We start from the raw sequence: 15,606 nt of genomic DNA, 5'->3' as shown, positions 1-15,606 counted from the left end.
GTGTATGCAGAAGTGCATAGGGCAGATTTTGGGTAAGTGTAAGGAACCCACCCCAGACTCTTTTCCTTGGTGCCAAAATAGCTGTGTGACAGGGCCCTGGGGATCAGCACACCGCCAGCTGAAGGCACAGGGAACCAGTGAAGTTCCCATAGCATGAGCAAGTAACATGACAGACACTGCAGTGACTTATCTTCAAGAAGTCTAACAGCTGGAGTTTTAAAAGAGTATATAAGTCAGCCTGGCAGTAAAGTCTGCTGTAGACCTCAGTATCTTAAAATTGTGCCTTAGAGTCTTGTCCAAGTTGCAACGAAACTGACACAAGCCTCCTTTCAGCTCCTGACCACTGGGCTGCTCCCTCAGTACAGTCAGACACCCATTAATGAGTGAAGGAGGATTTGTATGCATTGGTCTTGGTGTTGCTCACAGCTCACAATAGCTTTCCATTCTGTGTGATGCTGCAGCTTAGTCTCCAACGTTTAAGCATGAAAAACAGCGCTAGCACAGCTGTTACTTTATGGCTATCTGCTCAGTCCCTAATACCACCCAGCACATTCTAGTACTGAATAGTGAGGAAACTCAGATTTTACTATACGATAGCACAACATCCCTGGCCTGTAGATTTCACCCTTACACTGAGTATTCTTCTTATAAATGTAAGGAGACACAAAAGGAAGATCCAGGTCAGGTCCAGGTTATAAAACTCAACCCAAAGTTTGGGGAAAGCCCCATGGAAGGGTCTTCCTTGGCTCTAGGAAGGAATGCTTCCCCTTGCAGAAGTCTCACCTAACTGAAAAGCAAATCCCAAGCTGTAGGACGCTACATCTCACTTCATCACCACATCACACAGAAGCATGGCCTTCTGTCCTGCAGAATTAACCACTTCAGAAACCAGCACAAGTTTCCACACACAGCAAGACTTGACCTCGGCGGAATGCAACATGAAAATCCTTATCAAAGTCAGCTTCATTTTGATATCTTCCTCCAGTTCAAAACTGAAAGCAAAAAGCGTTGAGCTGAATCAGCCCAGAAATTGCTTTTTCAGACTGTTTTGGATCTTAAACTTTCTGACATAGCTTCAGCCAAGGCCTTCTGCTTCACCTCATTTGCAAATTTAGTAATAACGGCTATATTCCACATTATTCATGAAAATACTAATTGTAAACCCAAGATACACACTTGCAGGAACCCACTTTACACAGCCTTCTGTTTTGACATGAAACAACTTTCCAGCATGGTTTTCCAACCAGTTGACAACCACCAAGTGGTAATTCCTTCTGATGCATTTTCTTTATGAAAATACAAGCGAACAACAACAAAAAAATGCTTAATTAAAACCAGGTTACACCATATCCACTGTTTCTCTTTGCACCATAACAGCGGATGATGCTGATGATTTAAGAGTGGCTCAAACACAGTGCTGCTGACCTCATTTTGTGCCAACTTTCCAGGAAAACACTAGAGCAAATTAAACTCACTGGTCTGCACCTTTCTGGAGCCTCCTTACCCCCACTTTAAGGGATTATTTTTGGTCTTCACCAGGACACATCTTGCAGCATCTGATGCACGGACTCAGATGTGAACGATCCAAATTGTTTATTACAAATTCTCACATCGCTTATATACATTCACAAGTTTCCTTTCTTAGCTTCCCCATCCACCTTTACATGACAACGGGGTATTCTACAAGCACTCCCTAACCGTGCATGCAGGCACTTATCCAATCACAGCCACCAGTCGTTCCTTCTCCTTTTTCTCTTCTTCCAGAGGTGGCCTTGGTTCTCATGCTGTTTATCTTGCTTCACAGCTGCTGCTCTGAACAGTTTTCCTTGTATTACCACGATTCCTCCTTTTTTGTTTATTAGCAATCTATTACCATACTATAAAATAATAACGCTGATTATATTAATAATAACCATTATAACTCAATCAAGGCCTCGATTGACAATACTCTAAACGTAAGAAAAGAGACAAGGCAAACAGAGCATAACGACAAGAAATACTGTTAAACCCATTAAAAAGAACACACATTTGGCCCGCAGCCCAAGTTTCTGCAACCTGGAAAAGAATCCCTGAGGGTCCCATTCTGTATTAATCTATAACTGGTTAGAAAAAGTCTTCAACTTCCATCTACTCTGATATATTGATTTTGAATGATCACTAAAATTTGTGCAACAAATGCTTTTTGAGTGCTCACTACTGTGCCTTTGGGCTAATGGAAAATTAATGGTCATACAACTTTATGAAGTTGCATGTCAGTGAGAATCAATATTAGTGGGCAAGTGTGCTAGAGTATCACTAGGGGCATTACTTTCCTTAGCTGGCTAACATCCTAACTTGGTGAATGTGGCTAAAGCTTGAGCAGTACTGTTTCAAGATACGCTTGGATCTGAGAGACAGGATGTTGCAGGAGCAGAGAGGCAAGCAAACCATGCCTTCAGAGCAGCACAGAGGGTTATGAGTCTTAGTCAACATACGTACACAGGCATCCAATTTAGAAAAGGCTAATTGATAGGCTAATAGCATCATAGCCATACATTACTAATACACTGGAAGAGCTATTCCCATAGATTCCAGCACTGGTAACATCAAATCCTGTTCAATTCACATTTGATCTACTACTAACATAGAAGATGCACACAGCAACCTAGGTAACGTCTAATAATTCTAATTTTTGAGACTGCATTGGTAACACAGAGAAATCACCCACTTTATCATACCATTACTGATGTTATTATAATACCATCCAGTGTGTAATGCAGCTGTTTTTCATCACTCATTATGGCACCTATAAGTTATTTACAAAACAACAAATTACAATACCAATAGGAAACATGCAATCCCAGCCATTATAAGGGCTGGATGCTATTTTCTGCCTTGAGATGAGGCCAAACATATCGTGCTGGAACCTACATAGGGCCAGTCCTTGAGCTGTGCAAACAAGGCAGGGCTGTTAACTTCCTTAAGAAGAGATCCTTCCACCTGCTGAATCCTTCCGTCCTGCAGAACGGTGCAGGACATACAAAACAATCTTTCTGTCGGGTGGTGCTGCCAGACCAGGCTCACTCAATTGTGAATTTAATTGTCTCTCCTAGTGAATTCTACATCCATGTCTGCAGCACGGAAACACCTAATAAACTGCAGGATCTGATGATTGAGTTGAGATGCTGTTATTCAAATAAACTTGTTTCTGGTCATTACATCATGCCTGAGTCTTCGGTACAGCCTGGACAGCTTCGCCATGTAATGTTCTTGCAATGGTGATCAGGGTTAGCATCCACCGTGTGATCAATGACCAAGAAGCAGAGGTGCTCTTGATTTGCTCCACGCAGTGGGCACTGCTTGCAGCATCTGATGCATGGACTCAGATGTGAACAATCCAAATCGTTTATTACAAGTTCTCACATCACTTATATACATTCACAAGTTTCCTTTCTTAGCTTTCCCAGCCGCCCTTACAACTTCCCCATCCACCTTTACATGACAACAGGGTATTCTACAAGCACTCCCTAACCGTGCATGCAGGCACTTATCCAATCACAGCCACCAGCCGTTCCTTCTGCTTTTTCTCTTCTTCCAGAGGTGGCCTTGGTTCTCATGCTGTTTATCTTACTTCATAGCTGCTGCTCTTAACAGTTTTCCTTGTATTCCTACAACATCCCTCATTCTTCTTAAGGTCTCAAAGATAGTAGTGAGCAGCTCTGAGGACTGTTCCAGCCTTTTCTCTACACACCCTACAGTGACATTCTCTGCACCTAGCTGATTTCAGAACAGTCCACATTCTTTTTCTTGCATTCTTCTGTGTTGGCTGCCAGGCAGTTTAATTGAAGCTGAAGGAAATTCATCATGAAACACTGTAGCATGCTCCACATTTCATCCACAGCCTTCCCTCCTCACTGAGGAGGGGACCAGCACTTCCCTGCCTTCCTCTTGCATCTGATACACCCATACTGTAGCTTCCTTTCATCCTGTGTTCTTCCTGGTTCTGTAATCATTCTGTGCCTTGGCCTTTTGGTTCTGTCCTGCCAGGCTCACACACTGTCCTTTTGTATTCCTCCTCAGTAACGTGACCCAGTTTCCACAGCCTCAGCTGATCCACTTTGCAATTGTAGGGACTGAGGGCCGCTAACAAAGTCTGTTGGGTGCAGAGAAAGCAAGCCAGAGTGATCTGGGCCGCAGCCACTGTCCAGCACACCCCATTTCTCTCCCACACCAACAGGAGAAGCTTTTGCCAACAGGAGACAATTTTCCCTGGGATGCAAATAGTAATTACTTGCACTAGTGTCTGAAAACTGGTGTGTGACTCAGCTGTGCCAGATACTCAAGGAACCAAGCAAAGCAAACCTTTTCCTTAGCAGATGGGGGTGCTACATGCAAAGTTAATGGGACAGCATCAAGGGAGTAGATCTTGAGCTTGCACTGGCTGAGGGCAGCACAAGGAGCACCGACTTCTTGCACAGACCTCATCCCCTACAATCTGCTGCCCTCAGGGCAAGGTAGGAGGAAAGCAGTAAGATCAAGGAAGCTGAGCTGCCCTATGGGCAATCATCCCACTGTATAGCATGCTGCCTGGGATCAAGGTTTGTGGGAGAAAAGCATTAGAGTAAAGGACCAGCATAAGGAATCTAGCACGTAGTTTGTCATAGCTTGGCTGCAGAGATGGTAATCAAGGGCACACACGGTCATCAGGGAAGGAATACACTTGGAGAGTCATCAGAATCAAAGACAATAGCTTTTCTGGCACTGCAGCACTGTGAGAGGGATGGACACGTAGGCAGAGATGGTCACAGCAAGTAGGCAGAAACAAGATTAGAGGAACATCTCAGCTGAGGTGAACAGGGCAGGACTGCAACACTGAGGCCAAAGGCAAGGATGGGGCAGCAGCAGAGAGCCCATTCCCAAGTTTCTGGCATGTCTGAGCTCACCAAAAACGTCTTTGTGAGGGGAAGAAGAGATCTGTGGTACTTCTCCAGGTTTTCTGTTGGTCTGGAAGCACAGTTAATGACGAAATCTGGGTTGGCTTAAAGGCATCCATGAACAAGCCCACATCAAACCTGCAGCCAGTTGGCCAAGCTCCAGACCTACTGCAGGTATCAAAGCCTTCCTGTGCTGTGCTCACCTGGTAGCACCAGAAGGAACCATCAGGCTCAAGTACACTAACAGGCACCAGCACCCAGCCTGCACAGGTGGATCAGAAGGGCTGAGGTTTTATTTTTTGCATTTCAGGCAGAAAGACTGCAAAATTCAGTAGTTTAAACATCAGGACCCAGAGGGAAATCCAAGTCAAAAGCAGCAAAGGGATGCTGACCTGAATGATAACCATGGTATCAGAGGCAAATCAAGGAGGAAGACTGGGGAGGGGTCTGAGGGCTCATTCAGCAGTGTTCAGCATAAGCTGGTGAGATGCAGCACCTCTGGATGAGATTAAGAGAGCCAGAGCGTTACATCTGGACAGGTCTGGGCAGACATATGACCAATGAGCCATCAGTACGCAAGCAGGAGCTGAACATTACTTTGCAGAAAGCTGTTTCCAGGTAAGGCCTGAGGAGAAGATGCCACTCAGGTTGGTGTCCTCATCATGACATAGCACTGCAGCATTACCCCAGGTCATACAGCTGCTGAGTAACCCCAAAGTGAGAATAACACCACCACATCGCTCCAAAAGCGAGGAGTAGGAGGTCTTAGAGCAGACGAGCAGGATTGCCACACTGCTGTTTATTAAAGGAAGATATGGGGAAGGTTACACCTGAGTGACAAGGTTATATAAATAAGGAAAAAAGAATACTTTGAAAAACACAACTGATCATCTCTTACTGCTGTGGAAGCGGAGCTTCAAAGTCATTGTTTGGACACTAACAAAGAGCCCTGAAGGAAGAAAAACAAGCTGGGATTTGGGTTTTGGCTTGTTACTGAAATAGATTGTGTGATGCCTATTACCTGGCTGAGCTGTTCCTTGGGATAAAAACAAACAAGAAGCCAAATTTGTCTGAATAACCTAACTTCACCAGTGCAACGAGGAAACCTCATTGCCTCCAGCAGTGCAGCAGCTCTCCCGGCACAGACATGAGCATCACTCAGAGCACAAAGCCCCGTGCACATCAGGCTGCATGGATCCCACACCAGTGCTGGGAATGTGGGCAAAACCCATGGGAAGGCTTTAAGGAGTCAGGCAGTCAGAGTCGACGGGAAGGAAGCCATCAGCTGAGCAACCTCCAGCTCCAGCTTCTGTACTGAAGTCAAGGCAATCTCTATTTGTGGATGTCTCCCTGCACCCCTCAGCTCAGAGCATGTTTGAATAACAAACAGACAGCAGTGGGAATTTTGCTCTGTAAATTATTAAGCCTCTCTCAGTCCAGTACTAACTGCTACAGGATCACTTTGAGGAAAGAGTCTTTCTCCGACTTCAGAGGACTCCAGATCAAACCCCAGAAATACTTTCATTTCTACACGGTGGGGATCTGAAATTAAAAATAAAATAAAGCATAAGTTAACATTTAACACCTGGACCTTTTTCTATTTCCTAGAATATCTTTTTGCAGATAGCACGGCCCAGACGTTTTCTTGACAAGAAAGGATTCTCGTGGCAAACATTTTGTTCATTCATTCACTTTCTTTGTAATACACCAAAGAAATCCTCCAAGAACTGCCCACATGTTCCATGACGCTGATCAAAAGCATCATTATTAATGAAGAACATCGTTGGACAGGACATGTTCAGAAAGACCTCTCTCCCTAACAAGACTCAGATCAGGAATACAGCATCAAAAAAAGCACCCCAAAGAACTCTTCTGTGCAAAAAGCATCAAAAACAGAAGGGAAATCCACAGGAAGAGCTCCGGGGCAGAAACATCACATCTTCCCTAGAGCCGACATGCTCTGCATGACCACATGCCCTGTGGTACAGAATTGCTATCACCTGCAACAGGCCATAAGCTTTGCACTGGGTTTGCAAGGACTCAGGACTGCAAAGAAACAGAGACATTGGATGCAATGTCGATGCATAGAATGAAATGCAGACCTGAAGCTGGGCAGAATCAGTTTCAGGGGCAACAAGGAACACAAAAGCAGTGCCTAATACAGGCAGAGGGCACTGCATACATTGAATTCAGACATTCCACTGTAGACCAATGCAGAAAGAGCAAAAGCCAAAAGACGGGTTAAAGTGTGGAGGGAAAAAAGATCAAGTGCACAACAGCAAGCAAAAAAAAAACCCAACGTGAACATCATATTCCTACCAGGAGAGGGCTCAGGTGGTAACAGCTTGCTGTAACCTCTGCATCACTACCAGAATGAAACTGCAGCCAGAGGAGCATGGCAGAGGTAGCACAGCCCTCACAGGGATAGAGATTACATGCACATATTACACCCTTCATACAAAGGAACTTAAACATGATTGAACTCTTATTGTGTATACTAAGAGTACATTCTTGGGTTTTTCCTACATATAGAGCGTGCTCCCTGCCCACTAACAAAATGTTGAGCACAGCAACATAACTAGAGTGTATGCGGGCTCAGCACAAGTCGTTTATGTACTATTTAATGGGATGTGATGGATACTTTCCCTCTGCCGGGATTTTCCTATGGAGGGGAATCCCCGCTGAAGCCAATGCTGCTCACTCGGTGCTCCCCTGCTACCAAAGCCACAAGTTCTGTTGCACTCAGCGCCGTAACGCCCTGCAGTGCAGTCCCCTATCCCACAGCACCACCTCGTGGGAAGCTGCAGCTTGTGACCAGCAGCCAGCAAAACCACCGGCTTGGAATAAACCCACTTCCAGGCATCCCATTGCTCTTCCCAAGGCTTCAGGTCCTGCTAGGAACTGCCACAACACAGCAGGATCAGCACTGCACCTCTGCAGAGCTCAGACCATCATCTCCTGAGTGCAGCTACAGAGAAGTGACAGAGCCCAGCCATAGCACAGCAGCATTGTGAGCTTATTTCTCCAGGATAAAGCAGAGCACCCTGCACTGCATTGCTAAACCCACATTCTTTGACACACTGGGAAGGATGAGGGCTCAGACAGGAGCTGGCATGCAGCAACTATTTAGCCCACCTATAAAGCACCTTGTTGCAATTCTTCCCTCTTTGAAGCCATTTTAACCCTGCATGCTCAGCCCCTGGGACACGACCAGTGGTAAGGAGAGCCCAACTAAGTCCCCACGGCTTGAAAGACATTCCCAACAGCTGGCAAAGCACCAGATACTCCTGAAAAGTACCCCTCAGACAAAACAGTTCAATGAAATCTTTCTTTGGACACAGGCCATACAGGGGACTCACAGTCACACATCATCAGGATATTTAAAAAAAATAGGGATTAGGAAATATTTTCATCTTCAAAATTATCTTACATTAGTGGTTCTGTAGCTTGGTGGCCATGACTGAAGCTGGGCAGCTGTTGTTTGCCCAATTTCCCCCTTACTTCTCCCAGCGGGGCTCTTATAGCAGGGGAAGGAGAGCCAGGCTGGGCAGCCGCAGGGCAGAGGCTGTGCCTGTCCTTCCCAATGTCCTGGCATGGATGTTGCAGGGGGTAATCATCCCCACTTCAGAGCAATGGTAATGCAAAAAAAATAGCCTCTAAGTTGGACTTTTTTCCACATAGGTTTATGAAAAAGCCTGCCTGCAGCTGCAGATGGCTCGCTTGGATACAAGGGAAATCAGAGGGAAAATGCTTCTGCCGCAGGTCACTGCCTGGGTCCTCCCTTGGGACACACGGACATCTGATGCTTCCTCCTCCCAGCAAAGGAACACTGAGCTCATCTCACCCCTTTCCCTCATGGGCACCCGCACCAACTGCTTCCCAGAAACATCTGCTGTCTTTGAGGACAATATCACCCTCAGCCAGCACTGCTGCGAGAGCACAGGAACATCAAATACCTCACTGCCTTGTGTCTGCTGCAGTCCTCTGAGATAAAGCACACCAAGCCAGCACTGCAGCTCAGTATTAATGGCCCAGCCTGCACTGGTCAGCAGCACATTGCCCTCAGCCACATGCTGAGGGACCCCTTTGGTGAGCATCCAGTTGCTCACAGAGGCAGGCACTCAGGCTGTGTTTACCATATGCATATCCAAAACTCAGGCTGTGTTTACCATATGCATATCCAAAACTCAGATTTGGTCTGCAGCCTGTGATTGCAAGAGCTCAGTGCTTCCAGTTCCTTTAGATACCACCCCCAAGGGTCACCAACATGCTTAATTTATTCCAGCACATCGGAAGTGTGGGGTATCAAACATCCTTTAAGCTCTGCTTTCAGGTATCCCCGCTGAGTTAACATCCAGGCTCATCTGTTTTTCTGAGCAGTGAGATCTTGGTGATGGGGGGAGCACTGCATATGCTGGTCCCACAACCAGCATCAGACATAAGTAGCAGGGCAAGCAGCTCCACCTCCCCATTTAGACCCAAGGAGGGATTCTGCAAAGAAGTTTGTGCTATTTTACCCACCTTTACCTTCTCTACCTGATTCTCTTCGTTCTGCAGAGGCTCATGGTCACCACAAGCCCACCCAGAAGGGGTCAGCATGGCAGAAACCAAAGTGTACCTCACTGCTTTTTCTCCCAGTCACACCCTGAAGCTGGTTGTGCACCATTCTTCTCAGCCACGAGCACTTGCACACAGTGCCACCCAGGAAATTCTGATCTGCCACTACAGAACACTGGCTGCAAGCTCAAACCTCTTAAAATACATTGAGATCCCACTCACAAGATTCCTCCAATGTTTATTAAGCTATTCAACCTATCAACCCATCAGTTCCCAGTGCTTCCACACCCCAATTCAAAATGCATTCAGGCCTTTCTCACACTTTGTTCTGTGGGAAATGTGACTAAGAGGAAAGACAGAAGGGATTTGCTGCTGGCACCTAGAACTTCAGGAGCTCAAGCACAGCATGGAAAAGCTTCTACTCCATTCCAAGTTCTGCTGTGATCAACGGGAGACCAAGATTTCTGCCTACACTATGGGACGAGGTTTAGAGCAGAAATAAGGTTAGACTCTCTATTTCAGAGGAATACATTCCCAGCAATTAAACAAAAATAGTCTTTTCATTCACGAGAAGCAATTAGGGCTGCTGCAGAGCCAAGCAACCCTGATGCCATCCCAAGTTAGTAACTGCACTCTTGTGCACTGGCCAGCTCATTACAGTTGCTCATTTGCTATCTTCAGCACAGACAGAACTGACGGTACCTCACCTCATCCCTCCTGTCATCAGTCACCCAGTGGAAGACATGGACAGGGCACCCAAGCTCCCAGTAAGGCAGAACACCAAAGAACACGGACACACAATACATATATAAGCATACATAACAAGAGAAAGTTATGTTTGTGGTGCAGGGAAACTGCTGGGAATCTCAGCCCAACACCAACCAGAAATGCAGGCAAAGGGGAGGAAGAACACTGCACACCATCACCCTGTGTGCTCAGTGCCAGCACCACACAGCACTTTGGCCCAGAAACCCACTCACACCAAAACAACACAGCATTCCTATTGCAACGTCACTTCTCGCCACAGCATTTCCCACACAGCACAGCGAAGGCCATGCAGACAGGACAAAGCAGTGCAGCTGAGCCGTGCAAGCTGGACTACACATAAGTGGACTGGGATCCAATTTCATGTTAGTTTTCTGTTTCTTATCCAAAATTATTTTTCCCAGCATCCACTAATTAGAAATCGGCTTGATTTTTACCAACATCACATGTTCTAAATACTTCATAACGCCTAAAATATTAAATCCCATCTTGTCCAAGTCCAAGAAAATGTGATGCATGTACAACTTTTATTCCTGAACAGGCACTCCTCTAGCAAAATCCCAGCTCCTCTGTTTACCACTGACCTGACACAATGCTGATTAGCTCAGGAGAGACAAGCTGTGAGCATGAGACAAAGCAATGCAGCACAGAGCCAGCAGCACAGCCAGTGCAGCACCCAGCACCTGCTGACTGAAGAGCAGAGGGAGGAAGGTGCAGAATGGAGGGGCCCAGCTTGAGCTGGAGAAGATGAGGCCTTCACCACACCCTGAAGGGGAGCACTTTTGGGTAGGAAGGCTGTTCACAATGAATTCAAAGGAATTTGGTAAGTGGGCCATTCTTTTTGGCTGATCTAAACCCTCCTTGAGCATAGAGGGCTTGGCCTCTGCACTGCCTCTCGCCTGGGTTTTGCAGCCTGAGTCTCACTCTGCTAATTAAAAGGAGACTTTAGACAGCACATGAAACAGATACGAAAGGCAAGGATGGAGCCAGACACAGGGGAGGCAGTGGTAAAAGGCTCCACTCTTGATCAAAGAGGCCTCCTCGCTGTATTTAAAGTTTAAAATTTATTTGAAATCCTTGGATCGCTTCTCACATACAGCCAGCCCTCCTCTGCCTCACCACACAGAGCCCTCGCAGAGCTGCTGCCAGCCTCTATGTGCAGCCTGTCCCCTTCCACATTGGGCAGAGGAGTTCTCCATGGGCCCAGTCAGCCGGAGCAACTGCACTGACACAGGCCCTAGACACACAGATACATAGGAACACTTGGTTTCTCTGCCAAACCCCATTTGTGTTCAGGTTTACCCTGGAAGAAGCTCATTTCAAAGCAGATTTCTCATCAGCCAAGCTGCAGCCACACAAAAGCAGCCTGGATGAGCTGCCCAGGGATGCACATTAAGGCCACAGACTACAACAACTCATGGGGCATGGTGAGGGGAGCAATAACCCCCAGGGTTTCCTATGAACAGCCAAATGTTGGGCAGCCAGCTACTAGAGAACACAGCCTTCCTTCAGTGCTTCCTTCTCCCACCTACAGCAGTACACACATACACCAAGCTCCCACTCCTCTGGCCTGGCAGAGGTAGGCCTCTCTTCACACACACAGCAGCTGCTCAACTTCAAGGCTGCTACGACAGAGCCCACACTTACCACCTTCAGAAGGACAGCAGTGGTGGTTGAGAACTGGAACAAGGTCCCAACAGTAGAAATTCCTCCAGAGAAATGCTCCCAGCACTACCCAGGGCAGAAAAGCAGGAAGGGCCTGGGCTTGAACTTAAATGGAGCACCTGTGCCCCAGGTGGGTGGGATGACAGGGTCCCAGATGGGGCTCATCAGGGTGTTGAGGCTAATTGGTGCCTGAACCCAGGGCTGCCTCGTGGTGGTTTGCTAAGTGCTACTTGAGTTAGTAAGGCTTACGTGGTGAGCTCTTTTCAGCCCAGCAGATGGAGCAGGTCAGCCAGCGTGGCTTGAGAAACCCAAAGGGAAAGCTGTTTTCTCTCCTTTACACTTAATCATCTGTATAGATTAAGTTATTGTGATCCATTTATAGAGCTGCCTAATGCAGCTTCTGTCATTCCTTAGGAGTCCTCACTCAGCCTGCTGTTGGGGCTGTGGCAGCCCTTTCCCCTTGCTGTACAGGGGTTGTGCTGTGCTCCAGGCTACAAAGCTTCCTCCAAAAGGTAAGAACAAAATCAGCCAGGCTGGCTGTAGGGCCCCACCTGAAAGCTCTGGGCACTGCTGTGGTTCCTCAGCAGCCAAGCCAGCAAAGGAGAAAGAATCTATCTTGATTTTTTTTTCCTTGTCTGTTTTGGGTGCTGTGGTTGAGCTGTCCCCCACCATCACTGGCTGGGAATAGGGGCTGGCAGCCACCCTGCAACCCAGCTCGGGCTGCCCCTGCTGCATTCCATGCTCCCAGTACTGCTGAGATGCTCTGCTGGGCATCCAGAAAAAGAAATGAACGAGCAATTTGTGTCCTTCAGATACCAACCTGGTATTATCAGCAGAAATACGAGCACAGCAACATCCATGCGTGTACATTCCCTTGTCTCGTTTCCTGTTGCTAAACAGTTTCAGTACTCTGTTTTTAAGAAACTCCTTCGGCCGGTGTTCAAGCACCAAGAGGAACTGCAAGGCAGCTGCTCTGCTTCCCGTGGTCACCAGGTGGCAATGCAGGGCGAGAAATGGGGCAGGAAGTGCTGATTTGGACGGTTACCGCAGGGCTGTGTCTGCCTGGGTTTGTTGTGGGCTTTGGGGCCGGGAAGAGGCGTGCGGTGTGGGTGGGAGGACATCCTCGGCCCCGATTATGTCCTTGTCCCCCCCAGCGTAGCAGCTCTCCTGGGGAGGAGCAGGGAAGCCTTCTGCTGCAGCTGCAGCACAGCACAGCCACCTGGATTGTATGCTAAGGGGAGGCTAGGGTGGGTCTTGTCTTTTATCCATCCTTCCATGTTTTTATGCCTGTTTACACGTTAGGAAGATGCTTGTGTTGTACCTTGTAAACCAGATGCTGCCCTGATCCCATAGTGCTCTCATCCTTGGGGCTGCTCCTGTCCGTTTGGTCCCCATGACCATTCCCAGACCCAGGGCCCCATCTCCAAACCCCGGAAGAGAAGCCCCAATGTGCTGTGCTGGTGCTGCGTGCTCACAGGCTGCTGCTGACCCTAGTAGGGCTGGCTGCTTTGCTTTTCCTCCCTTCTCTTGCAGGCAGGCAGCACTTCCCACCCTGCAGATGATGGATGGAGGGAGCTAGGGTTTGTGATGCACATGGGGGCTTGGCAGAGGCAGGACTGCACCTTCCTGGGGGCACATCAGCCCCTGGGCAGAGGTTCTTTGCTCAGGCAGTGGCAAATTTGGGAGAAAGCGGTGTTATCTCTACTAGCTGGGAAAGGTGCAGAATGAAGGCAGCCCCGTTGCTATGGCTGCCGCAGAGCTGGCCCCAGCACAACGCTGCATGAAGCAGCAAAATGATGTGCACAGCTGGAAAGCAAGTGCTTTCCCAGGTGTGAGCATGGCACCAAGGCATGGTTGTCACAACCCTGTCCCCTCCATTCCCATGGCCTTGGTCTCCCCATGCACTGCCTGCTCCCTTGGCTGTGTGTCCCCATTGGTGTCCCCTATTTACGTCCCTCCTAACCGAAACACCCTTCTGTGAGTGCAGCACTGGGGAGAGGGAAGCTCAGCACTTGTGTATGTATTTGTCATATATAAATGTAGGTGTTCAATATCGCCGTCAAATACTGTTTGCGTAAAAGAGATGCTGAATGTTGGCTAAGCACTTGTAAATATTCCTCTGGCAAGAAGTTAGGGGATCATTGATTTATGGGGTTTTCTCAGCTTCAGGTCAATCTGGTAGGAACTGGGCCAACACCTGAGGACCTGCTACAGTCTCGGAGGCTGCATCCTCTGCTTGCTGCTGCCCCAGTGCTCTTTGCTATGAGCTTTTTAGCATCTTAGCCCTAAACACACCTGACAGCAGCCTCAGAGGTCTGGAGGAGAGCCAGCACAGAGGGAGCTGGCGTAGGCTGGGAGCAATGGGGCCTGATCCAGGAGGGTGCTCAGGTGAGCACGGGTGGATGAGAGAAGCTTCCCTCTCTTGTCCAGGGCTGTGCTGCATCCTGGCACTGCTGGCTGCCCGCCAGCCCTCCAGGGCCCAGGGGGCTGGTTAAGCTCATTGCTTTTCTTCCTGAGGCTTCAGAAAGCCACCCGCCTGCATTTAATTCAAATTTATTGAATAATTCTCCTGGGAGCAGTGTGGTGAAGGCCGGCCACTAAACCAGACCCATGATGAGATGGGTTTGGCTCAGCATCCCTTGCCAAGCTCTCTAATCCTGGCTGCCCACATTGCCTCCAGCCCCAGGGCATGTTTTGAGATCTGTTAACGTCCTTCCCTCCTCCTCCCCAAACCTGGCCCTGCCCTTGAGCAGATTTCCCCCAGACAATGGTCCTGGTTCGGCTGGTTCCAGAGGTGGGGAGGTGGAGGGAGATGTACAGCCTGGGGCCACGTGGATGGGAGCAGGATGTGCCACTGCATGCTGGAGCCATGCATGCACTGTCCTATGGTCAAGTATCCCTGAGGAGCACGTAGCAATGCTGGGAAACATGTGCAAGCCTGCCTGCGTGGATGGGGTGTGCACTGTACTCCTAAAAGTGCCACTGAAGAAGGGTGAGGGGCCCAGTGCTGGGGCTCTCTGGTTCCCCACCTTCACTGCATTCTGGGACTGTCCCCTAGGACAAGGCTGGAGCCATACTGCTGTTGTGTCTGCACCCCTGTTGCGCTGCAGCTTGGTGAGGGCAGCACATGATATGTCTCGCATTATGCAATTAACCGCTGCTCCATGGAAAAATAACGATCCTCACTAATGAGCGTGGCACCAGTTGGTCATGGCAGAGCATCCCGCGCAGGGGTATGGGCAGTCATGCAGCAGGACTGGATCGCAGCTCCCTTAATGACACTGGGAGCCACTGAGCTGGGGACGCAGCCCTTTGCTCACTGTTTTTGCACCAAGGTGCGGGGTGTCCTGCCCCAAGTCACCAGTGTGGGGACGGAAGGGACCACACGGCTTCACAGGGCACAGTGCTGGGGCGGGCGTTTGTTCCCCGGGGGGGCTGCTGGGGAGAGCGGGTCCCTCAAACGTGAAGGCAGCCTGTAGCACTGTGACGGAGCCATTTCCCCAGCATCTGCATTGGGGTCACGCTGCCCGTTGTGCAGAGCCGAAGCTGAGCAGCGTGGAGGAACGGGGCTCTGCTTCCTGCTGCAGGGCTGTATCCAGCCGCCGCGCTCCTGCTGCGCTGCAGCCAGAGCATTTTTCAAACCCAGCTTTTGGCCGCTCGCAGCGGGTTTGGGGCCGGGTTGTTAACGTACGAGAGACGCGTGCTG

General features: G+C 48.7%; 1 long non-coding RNA gene across 1 annotated transcript; it reads right to left on the bottom strand.

Annotated features, from left to right (window-relative positions):
* Positions 1-5,697: 5,697 nt before the first annotated feature.
* On the bottom strand, positions 5,698-15,531 carry LOC121107314. The gene is made up of 2 exons (XR_005841200.2): positions 11,883-15,531; positions 5,698-6,455 (listed from the first exon to the last, which is right to left on the bottom strand). It is a non-coding gene; the product is annotated as an uncharacterized LOC121107314 (long non-coding RNA).
* Positions 15,532-15,606: the final 75 nt, after the last annotated feature.

This window comes from Gallus gallus, chromosome 20 (assembly GCF_016699485.2).
Source record: "Gallus gallus isolate bGalGal1 chromosome 20, bGalGal1.mat.broiler.GRCg7b, whole genome shotgun sequence".
In the NCBI taxonomy this organism is placed as follows: domain Eukaryota; kingdom Metazoa; phylum Chordata; class Aves; order Galliformes; family Phasianidae; genus Gallus; species Gallus gallus.
The sequence above is the reverse complement of the archived record's forward strand: the minus strand, read 5'-3'. Positions and strand labels throughout refer to the sequence as shown.